The 11,252-nt window shown below is 46.3% G+C and overlaps 1 long non-coding RNA gene across 1 annotated transcript; it reads left to right on the forward strand.

Annotated features, from left to right (window-relative positions):
• The first annotated feature begins 3,505 nt into the window (after window positions 1–3,505).
• Window positions 3,506–6,057, forward strand: LOC146174228 (uncharacterized). The gene is made up of 3 exons (XR_014702058.1): window positions 3,506–3,567; window positions 3,787–3,865; window positions 4,789–6,057. It is a non-coding gene; the product is annotated as an uncharacterized LOC146174228 (long non-coding RNA).
• The last annotated feature ends 5,195 nt before the right edge of the window (window positions 6,058–11,252 follow it).

The following is an 11,252-nucleotide window of genomic DNA, read 5'->3' on the forward strand; positions in this document are numbered from 1 at the left end:
AAACTGGGACGCACTCTGCAGTACACGATGGCACGACTGTGTCTTGAGACAGGCTAAACACAACTTCCGCATCGCGCGAACTTTCCACGAGACCCGGCACAAGGGAGTGTTAGAAATAGACCACCCCAAAGAGTGTACTAGAAATAGACCACACCACTATGATACGTCTGTGGTGAAGGCCTTCCAGGCACTGCTCGGCTTTATGAAAAACACACGCCTAACCGAAAGACTATGAGTTTGCTATGATATGACTGTGACGTGATGTGACATATCTGTTATGTGACTGTACTAACTTCAACTATTCCTCTCTCAAAACTTTTACATCCACTATTCCCCTTCCCCCAGTGCAGGGTAGCAAACCGGTTGCTTTTACTGGTTAACCTCCCTGCCTTTCCGCCTCATCTTCCTCCTCCTCCCACTGCGAGTCAGCTGTAGCACCACACATTTTCAAAAACTCCAACCCTAAATTTATTTCATGAGTGGAACGGGCAATAACGATAAATTCCGCTTAGAAAACTGATCCAGTTAGTTTGACTTCCACATTGCACACTCCCAAAGGCCGTCATGATTCACCACTCACTCCACAAAATGTCGATTCAGGGGCATACTGAAACAACCCTTTGCACTCTAGCCACCATTTAAATCCTAAACATATAATTGAAACAGTTGCCCCGGTATCGACAAGAGCCAATGTGGAAACACCATCGACGGACACGTTACCTTTGTTCTTAAGCATTAAAACAGAGGGAGGTAGATCGGTACTCAGCAGACGTCCAGCAACTTCATCTCCATCGGTCGCACTGGCTAGTTTTAGAGATAAGTGATAACGAGCGCCGGCGTGGTGACGGCGATCAACGTGTCCGTGTTAGCGGAGGAGGGGTCATGCTGCGATCTGACGCAGAAGGGTTTCTCAAGACGGCCTGCCAGTAGTCTGCTGCAGCGATTGGATTGAAAGGCTGCGTGTTGGAAAGAGGCTGATGGACGTGCCGTGCAGAGCAGATAGTGGAGCCATAGCGAAGCGAGCGGCGCCGATTGCAAAACCGCGAGATTTGGCCAGGATTACACACTAAACAACTTCTCACCCTTAAGGGTGGAAAAAAGGGTGCGCCGCGTATTTGCACCCCATAGCGCCCCCTTGAAACACCCTATTGTGCAGTATCTCACCTTTAAAGGTGCTAAAAAGGGTGCGCTACAAAATTGCACCTTATCTCGGCCGATGCGCCCTATGTTAAGGGTGCAGAACGGGCGTTTACCAAAAGGGTGCAAACGACGGCGCTGAAAGGGTGCGGCAACAAATGCGTCGTTGTTATTATGTATCACGAAAAAATAAAGTGGAATTAAGCGACGGTAACCACAGAAAATATTGAACGTTTGTATACGATATTTAATCTGTCAGGAAAGTTGATTAGTTCAATTTCTTTTTTTTAATGCATTGCAGTTAGCATGCACATACATTCACATGACCTTTGCATCAGCAAAATACAATCAGTACTGGTTTAGAGAATGCATGAAAAATTGTGCTGGTTATAAAAAAAAGAGAGAAAGTTATCTACGTCGTCTCATCATTGTCGGCGCATCTACCAGGCAGCTTTGTTCAGCACCGTATTACCTGCACGCATAGCGAGACACTGCTGCGCACAATACCTAGACAACGGACTTCCTACTCGGGTTCCAATTCTGCTGCTTCATTTACTGTGCTGCCGATTATATATTTAAGACAGTTGCCTCGTTTTAAAGACTACTGATTTTCTACAACAAAATTTCATGTGCACTTTGTTCGGCTTCGCTAATCCATCACCGGAAAAAGATAATCGTATTAATGATGTCATCTGAACTGGCACGTGCACTTTTCAAACTCAATGCAAAGCAAGCAGCAGGTCGTTATTTCACATTGCCCCCAACTGGCAATTTTCTAGGTATTGCTCTGATTTCTACTGCCGCTATTGTGCCTTTGTGCTAAAATACGGCACTAGAAATATCACTAAAAAACAGAACACACTCAAGCTTCATTTTTGTAACGAAACTGAAACAGAAACGAACTATCTCTATGTTTTTACCCTTTCACCACCAGGCGGCCGCCGGTAGTTACCCAGGCTGCCTTCCTCTCGCCAACATGGCTGCTTGCACGCTGCGGATGTGACCACGTTTCGACTATCGTTAATCTGCAGCATCGATTGCGAACCGTCGTGAAATGTCCTGCGTTTCACGTGCATAATTGTTGCAGAAGTGTGTACGCCTGTGAAGTGCCGTCGATAGGTGATGTTTCGAGCAAACGGGCATTTATCGTGCCGGTTAGTTTTCAGTGTTCGTGCTCTTCGTTTTGCTCAAGCGTATTGTCGATTCACCGTGTCACGTTTGAGACGTTCGAAGGAAGAAGGCGGGGAAATGTTTTTCTGCGTGATCAACTGAACTCACACTTGTTGGTTCCGCACCGATGGTGCGAAGGCGAACAGCTTTCTGCACGGCTTATGCAATCGTCTGTAAAGGTAAGCATATTCAATCACAATCCGAGACGGGCAGCGCGGGAACAGTAATAATGGCCTACCGCGTTGCCGCACTGTTGGTCGTTTGTTTTCGAACGTGACAGAACGGGCTGGAACGGAACGCGCTGGGTTTCAGCTGACTGCAAAAATGTTATCGCTCATGAAGTTGGATGTCGCGGCGGTTATCGCAGATTTGCCGCAAGAGAATGGGACTCCTTCCTTACAAAATTAAAAAAATATAAGCGTACGGGGCTTCCTTGCCTTACGCGCATGAGGTTCACGAAACGAAATTTTTTTGGAAGTTGGGTGATGAGCGCTGATTTGTCGAGGTCACTCGGCCTCGAAACTCGTTTCGATTCTTGCTAGTTCACGTTATGGGGCAAAGTAAAGGAAACACAGCATGTTTGTACATAAAATGTTTCGCTGACTTTCGAGATAACGCTAGCAATTTGCGGACGTAGGAACTCAAACCACTTTCTCATCCGTCATCGCGGCTTTTCCTCTCTGCTGATCATCCCTAGGTAGCAGGTTAAATAGAGGTGAAATGGAGAAGCGGATAGGGGGTATGGTGCCTTGTGAGTGCGCGTAGCGAATTTACTGAGGTTTAAAAATATTCTTTAGCCATCCTGTATGATCATATCCCATTTGCCTCTGCGGGACGTTAAACCGCATAATTTACAAAGCACCATTTTGAGTGGCTACTATGCCCAACCAATGTTATTTTTCCCCATCAGGATTTACATATTTAATTTCTGGGGGGGGGGGGGGGGGCAGGGACCTCTGTCAGGCTTTCACATTGCCTTTAGTCCCTGCCTCCTCTCGCTTGTACGAGGAATCAATAAACCAATTCCAAAATCGCATCATAAGCTGTTTTTATCGTGAGGGTCTTGTATCCGCTTGCCTGGAGAGTAAAGTCTTGCTTTTGGGTTGTGATGTTTCTCTTATCGTTTTTACACTTGCTTCCTACAGTCCTTTATAATTTGTGTTGTCGGTAGTGGGCATTACACTGAATGGATATTTGCAGGTGATGCTTCTGCATTCAAGTAGAAGCTAACAGCTTGGATTCTAGGCCAGAAAGCGTGCAGTAAGTTGCTGTTACAGTGTTGCTATGTTTTTTGTTCTGACTAAATGTTCACTTTCTTTGCTCTTTTCCTTAAATCTACTATTTGGAGCAGTTCTATTTGCCTGTTACAAGAGCCATATTGTAGGCCAGCTAGTTTCTTTGTTTCCGGTTTCTGTGTTTGGTTTTGAATCAGCATTTTCTTTTTGTTTTGTTTTCGTGCTGTGCTTGCTTTGGGCACAGGCCGATCGATCGCAGTCATGGCTTCAAATTGGCGTCTTCCTGGAGCTGTTCTTGCACGACACAAGCTATGGATTTCGTAGTCAGTAAAGCATCGCTTTATGAGTCTTGCGAGCAAAATGAGATTAAGATTGACAAACTGCTCAAGAAGCAGAAAAAAAAGGAATGTATATTCTCCAGATTTTTTCATTTTTGTTTATTCCATAAATTTTGAAAACTTAACCTCTTCGGTTTTATGGCTCGCATTCTCTTTTCTTTCTTTCGTGTGATAGTATGCCTTGCAATAAAGAACGATTTTTTCTAAAAATAGGTACGTACCGGGTTCCTAAAGGAATTATACCAAGCCCCATTGATAAGTGGCCTTTGCTAGATTTCCTTTAGATCCCATTCATACCGTTCAATATTCACATCTACATTTTTTTTTGTACCGAAAGTAAGGTTTCATATTCACAATTGAATTTTATGCGGTCATTTTTTTTTTAACTTAATGGATGACATCTCATCAATTGGTTTCCGTCCACAGTTTCTGCCAAGATATTTAAAAACAACTTTCTTAAACACCAAATAATAGGCTTGAATAGGCTTTTTTTTATTCCTTCTGTGGGCAGTATACAAAGATCTGAATGTGTTAGAACTCTGGCAATGCCTGTGTTGTACTGGCACTCATGTAGCTGCAAAACGCCTGCTAAAAGGTAGCAGAATTTGTGGCCAATACTATTTCTGATTTTTTTTTCTCGGAATCAAACAGCTATCTCTTGTAATATTTCAGCAAAGGGAGGAATATTTTGCAGTATGGGGCATAAACATTTGCATAATGTGCTCCAGTTTCTTTCTGCACGCTGTGAAGTATATTTTTGTGAGTTATTATACAACTGAATATGTAACTTACTTTTACATGTTTCAGAATAATTTTTCGCCAAATCTGATTGCACTTTAGGGCATGCCAATGCCATTATTACTGCTGATCAGTCTTTTATAATACAGGCTTGTCTACTTTACCTGCAGCTACTTTGGAACCCTCTTCTATGTCACCACTCATCACTGACAAGGGCAAGGTGGCTCAAGCTGCAGTGCATTCTGCGGATCCAGCTTCAGACCATTTCTTGCCTGTCGACTGCCCTGCTGCTCACCCTCTGAGCTCTGGCATATTTATGCAAGCCATCACCCGCTTGCAACTGTTTGCGATGTGCAACTAGAAAGAATGGAGTCAGGCAGTCACGTTTTCAACTAAGGTTAGTTACGAGACTGGTAAACAATTCTTAATTTTGATGTGTCACCTTCTTTACCATTGACATTTGTTGCTGATTAGCATAATTCATACACCTACATGGCCTATCAGGAGACATGGAACTAAACCATAGACCACATATAGCAGCCTGCCTGCATTCCGTGCAATTTATCTGAAAAGTTTTATTGTAGTTGGAACTTACAGAATTCAAAATCTTCACTTAACTCACTCATTTCCTGCTCTATTGAAGATACATTTGGCTGTTGGTCATTTTGTGCTGGCGCACTAAAAAAGGCTGGGCAAATTGAATACCTGTTTCATTCTGCACACTGATGAGAAGCATTAAAATAGTGCACATATGATGAGGATAAGGGTGTGTTCAGATAAGAACTGTAATCAAGGTCCCATGACAATTTTTTGTCTTCATTTAAATCTTTATATGTGGCAGGCAAATGTCTCGATACAAAAATTTTGCATGATACGGTGTAGTTTTCTCGGGAAAAAAAATCGTAAATCACAACAGGTGGAAAATGCCATTTTTGCCCTTTCAGAAAGTTGCAACTTTGGAGACCTGCTGCTAGCGTACACAAACTTTGTCATCCATCCCTTTTTACCCTCTCAATCTATGCAACCTTTACCTTTACGAGAATTATAAAAACCTGCTACTCCCTTATTACAAATCTACTCTACCTTGGGAGATTCCCCTAAATATTTGACCAACACCATTCCCACTTCGAGTTATAGATCAATTCGCTCTCGCCCTACCATCTGATCTGCTGACCGTCCTGGTTAGCTCAGTCGGTAGAGCGACTGCCCCGGAAAGGCGGTGGTGCCGGGTTCGATACCCGGATCAGGACGAATTTTTCTTTACCTACGAAGTTTCTGAGAAAGCTGTATAGCTTTCCTTTGTAGCCGTATGGCTGCGCTTGGGTGGATGCAATGAGTAATTACTACCTTAATACTGTGGTGAAGGATGGGCATGTACTGTGTAATCGAGGTTTACCAGAGAGCGACAACTAGGAGTATGTTTCCTTGTCAATAAGAATATAGCGGGTAATATAGATGAATTCTATAGTAATAATGAGAGGGTGGTAGGCATCGTAATTAGGCTTAATAAGCGGTATAAACTGAAGGTTGTACAGGCCTATGCACCTACGTGTAGTTATGATGACCAGGCAGTTGAATGCTTCTACGAAGATGTAGAATCGGCAATGCGAAAAGTGAAGACGCAGTGTACTGTACTAATGGGCGAATTCAGTGCCAAGGTAGGGAAAAAGCAGGCAGGAGACCAGGCAGTAGGTGACTATGGCATTGATTCTAGGAATAGCAGGGGGAGTTACTAGTTGAGTTTGCAGAGCGCAATAACTTAAGAATCATGAATACCTTCTTCAGCAAACGGAAGAACCGGAAATGGACATAGAAAAGTCCTAACGGGGAGACTATGAAATGGACTTCATAATGTGTTCAACCCCCGCCATTATGCAACATGTAGAGGTAACCAGGAAAGTGCGATGCAGTGTCCACAGGATGGTGAGGTCCCGAATTAGCCTAAATCTGAAGGAACACAACAGATTAGTAAGAAAGAAACCCATCAACGAATTAGCGGTGAGGGGGAGGGCAGAAGAATTCAGGATCTTGCTAAAAAATAGATAAACAGCTCTAACCGAGGTGGCGACATTACCCTAGAAGCAATGAACAATAATTTCACAGATATCACTACTGAGTGTGCGGTAGAAGTAGGCGATAGGATAGTTAGAAATGATACCGGAAACTGGCGAAGGTGAAGAAAGATTAGATTAAGAAACGCCAGAGTATGAAAGCTTTCAATCCAACAGACCAGATCAAATTGGCCAAGATATCAAAGCTAATCAATAAGCGCAAGGTGGCCGATATAAGGAAGTATAACATGGAAAAAATTGAGCATGCTGTAAAGAAGGGGGAAGCCTTAAAGCGGTGAAGAAGAAATTGGGCATAGGTAAAAACCAGATGTATGTGATAAGGGACAAGGCGGGCAACGTCATCACGAATATGGACAAGATAGTCAAAGTAGCCGAGGAGTTCTATACAGATCTCTACAGTAGCCAAAGTAGTCAGGACCGTAACGAGATTGGCGGTAGGAAAAAACAGTCAGACGTTCTACCAGTGACGAAGGACGAGGTCAAGAAAGCGAGGCACACATGAGACTTCTAATGACGACCCCAGATAGCTCGCACCGGGAAGCCGCCAGTGCCGCGAGCAGCAAGGTGAAGGAGTCCCTGCTTTCCATCGGCAGGTCCCAGAAGCCAGCGTGACGGGGGGGGGGGGGGGTTGTTACCACTTACACGCCTTTGTTGGCAGTCAGGGGGTCGGCCTCCTCTCCCGTTAAGTCGGACTGGTTCGGCGAGCCTCCGCAGGTTCGATGATTCACGGCCGCAGCGCAGAACTCAGGAACGTAGACAATGGCAGCAGGCCCAGTGTCACGAAATCGGCCCCCATTTTCATCAAGCCGATACAGCGCTAGGCGCGCGCGGCGTCGCGTGGAGAGCATGGAGAGAAAAGCCCCTTCCCCGCGCGGGAGAGCGCGTAGCTTTGTACGCGCTGCCGTGACCCTCTTTCCCATTGCCCGGGGAGGACGGTGGTTCATCGGACTGGAATCAGCCAGAAACTTCTAGCATGTTCTATGGGACCTGGCCAATGGCGACGCGCGGCTCGACGGGAGAAAGAGAGAGCGCTATAACCAGCGAAGCTACGTGTGTGTGCGCGCTAGCTTTGGCGCGTGCTAACAAACAGACGCGGCGCGCCCTATTTAAAGAGACCGCGCCGCTTGATGAGTCAGTCAGTCAGCCAGTCAGTCAATTCGTCAGTGTTTTGCGACGTGCTCGCCTCTGCTTCGGCTGGACTCCCGGGGATCACCCGCTGCTGGCAAGCCCACGGACTTTCAAGGGAGCGGCGCTCGTCTCGTATGGCGGCCACATCGTGACTCTTGAGCCGTCGGACTGCAACAGTGCCCGGTGAACAATTTGGTGTTTGTTTATGTAACTCTCTCGTGTTTGATCTGTTGGAAAGCCTCTATGTTATTGAATGCCTGTGTAATTGCATGCTTAGCGTTTGTTATTCTGTGAACCTCTCGTCTGCGCATTTCAAGTGATCTTGTGTGTCCCTTTGTATCGTCTCTTGCTGTACATAAATTGTGTTTTGTTTGTTACTTCTGACTCTGACCCTTACTCTGACTTGAACCGGCGACCGCTGGGCACCAAACGACCACCCCCTTCTGTCACTACAAGGTAGTTGAATTCCGGCTGAGCTTGCCACGCAAGTCGAGGGCATCTCCTTTGCGACCGGAACAGCTACCCCCACTCACTCTAAGGGTGTCTGGGAGTGTGCGCACCGTTAAGGGCGCATCGTTAATAATACCCCCTAATTATTAACGGGTGACACCCAGGCGGCTTCACTTGATCTCTGCACAAAATTCAGATCTCCAAAAAGCTTGAATAAATTGCGCAAAATGACCATTTGGTAAAATGCGGGCCAATGCGAGTCACACACAATTTTATGTGGCACCGCACTGCGTTCCGTTAAGCCGAACAACGCACGGGCATCCGCGGTTCGTTTGCCGGCATAAAAATCTGGTTCTGCGAAAATTCTGATCCGCCTTCTCAGCGCTAACATACCAAGTTCATTTGAACAAAGTTAGCTTTATCTAGTTAGACGAGATGTTCGGCTACAGCGAGGTCAATAAAATAAACAAGCAAAACACATTAGCTCATCCTGTATGCCACGGTTAGCCTCTCCTCCGATGAGCGACAGGCAGCTTCCAAAAAGAGCCTTAGCCAGCTCGCTCTAGCGTTAAGAACAATAGCTAGAACACAACGCATCGAGGATGTGCATCTCCGCCAAAAAAACTGAAGGTTACCCTAATCGCTCGCTGTCATCGAAAATCAACTTCTCAGTGAACGGCGCCCACCGCGTCCAGCGGTGTCGGAGCGCCCCGGTGCTTTCCGGCAATCACGGCTGCAATACCAGTCAGTCGATTGCGGCACCTGGCTCCCAGAGCAAAAGAGACAGAAGAGGAAATATTTACAACTATACACAAGAGAAGTAGGGCCACCGTCCCGGCTGAGGCACTCGCTCGCTTCCAGCTTGCGGTTGTCCGTGGACGGCTCGGTCTCGCGCTCCATATACGGACCTCGTGGCTGCACCTCTCAAAGGTCTCGGCACATTACACACACACAAAAATAAAAATGCTCCACACACTCAAACACACAAATACATGCAGAAGCATTCGTTCTCGCTGCAACTCTTCTCACCTCGCCGTCAAGAAAGCAAATTAGCCTTGCTATCACTCCGATGTCGGATCAGGCGAAACGCTGTTAATTAAAGCCCGGGCAGGCACTCCACTTCGCGAACTGACTATTGTTCTTTGTCCCAACGGTTTGCCACACGTCGGGCTACCGTTGTGGCTGTCGGAGCAAGCAGCTCAAGTGCTTCTTTACAAAAGAACCACGTTGGGCGGTACGAGGGGACGGTATTCCACCCCGATCATACTTCGCAGGTGCAACGTTCTCGCTAGCTGTATGCGAGGGACGGCCTTCCGCCTCGTCGCTACCCCGCGGATTTAGCGTCCTCGCTAGCGACCCGCGGAGGGAACAAAAGGGCAACGTACGGGGACGACATAGCGTTAATACTTGAATACTGTTTATTGCATTTGCAAAAAATACAGACCATACCGGATAGCTATACATTAACAAGGTTTTCCTTGGAAGGCAAGGCTACGTAAGAAGGACTTTTGACTCACCGGCTGGGGAAGAGGGAGCGACTTCGGCGGCGGAAATTTTCACGCGCCGTGAATATGGCGGCCGGGATCTCCCGTGCGTGCCGCATTCTTCGGACAGAGCCATAGCGTGGCGTTTGCCGCGGGAGGCGGCAAAAGCATGCGGTATTTACCGGTCGCTTCGCTGTTGAGAACCAGAAAACTGGCAGTCATGCACCACCCGTGTGCGCTGCCTACTCAGTGCCCGCTATCCCCCGGCATTTGCCGGGAGAGGCGGCGGGAGACGACTCCTCTTGTTGCCAGCTGGATCCAGAATCTCCATCTCGTCTTCTCGCGGGAGCTCGCGATGGGTGGCGCACCCATCGCTCGTCTCTTTTCCCCAAGCGGAGGTATTTACCTCTTCTCCCAGCCGGCGCTGCCACGAAGCTCGTTGGGGTGGTGGTGATTGGAGGCGGCGAAGGAGGAGACAAGGCAACTGGGTTTCCACAGATTGCATACAACACGAAAGATGATAACGTTAAGGGTACCTTAGCGCATTAGAAAAACAAAGGCTATTACTTAGTCATTTGCATTTTTTAACTTCTTCCCTAACCGGCCTGCGATTAATGTGCAGAAATTCAAATGACTTGTAAGAGAAGTATAAACCTTGCTCTCATCGCTTCCCTTTTAACGCGACAACAATGCATGGGCTCAAATGGCTCCTATCCACTTCAGCATTGCCCAGCGTCCGAATGGCTAGTTTCTACGTCCAACAGGCGTAAATACATTTTAATTTCCATAAGAAACATCCATAACTCAAGTCATCCATATTGATGTGGGGCGTATTAATAAGGGACGAATGTGTGCTTATATTCGGTTAAGCGTGAGCGCTATGACACCGTTTAGGCTGGGATAGTGAAACATGCACAGATTCAATTAACGATAAGAGGGAATGTGTGCCATATAATGCCGAATAAAAGACCGATAAGGTGCACAAAACTGGATATTGCTGGAGTAGTGCCAATATGCGGTTCTGACAATGGGGCCTCATTAATTTTTCAACCTTCTCTGCCTAACTTTGGTGAGTGTTGCATACAATTTACTTTTTCTCTCTCCTAATTTGCATCCGGTTCAACGGTGTTATTGTTCGATGCAGATGCTCACGCCTCGCGCAGGTTTTCAAGCGCTAATACGCAGCTTCGTAAGCATCTTTCCTGAGAATTGGCATGCTTAACCAAGCACAATAAACAGGTATTGATATTTTTATTACTAGTCAAAGAAGTACGTAATGTATGCGTTCCGCTCGCACACAATAAATATAGTTTTCTTGATCTGTGCAGAATTATAGCTGAACAAGTACGTTGTGCAACAGCAATGTGTCGTATATTATGACTTTGGTATTTGTTATGCGATTACTGCTCAGCCGTTCACGTTGGCCATTAAAAACATGACTTTTCTGTGACCAGCCACATTTTTATTGGTCAGAAGCCACCCTGGCTCCAACCAAAAAGG

The sequence above is a fragment of the Amblyomma maculatum genome, chromosome 11 (assembly GCF_055883805.1).
Source record: "Amblyomma maculatum isolate TAMU_Amacu chromosome 11, ASM5588380v1, whole genome shotgun sequence".
Taxonomy (NCBI): Eukaryota; Metazoa; Arthropoda; class Arachnida; order Ixodida; family Ixodidae; genus Amblyomma; species Amblyomma maculatum.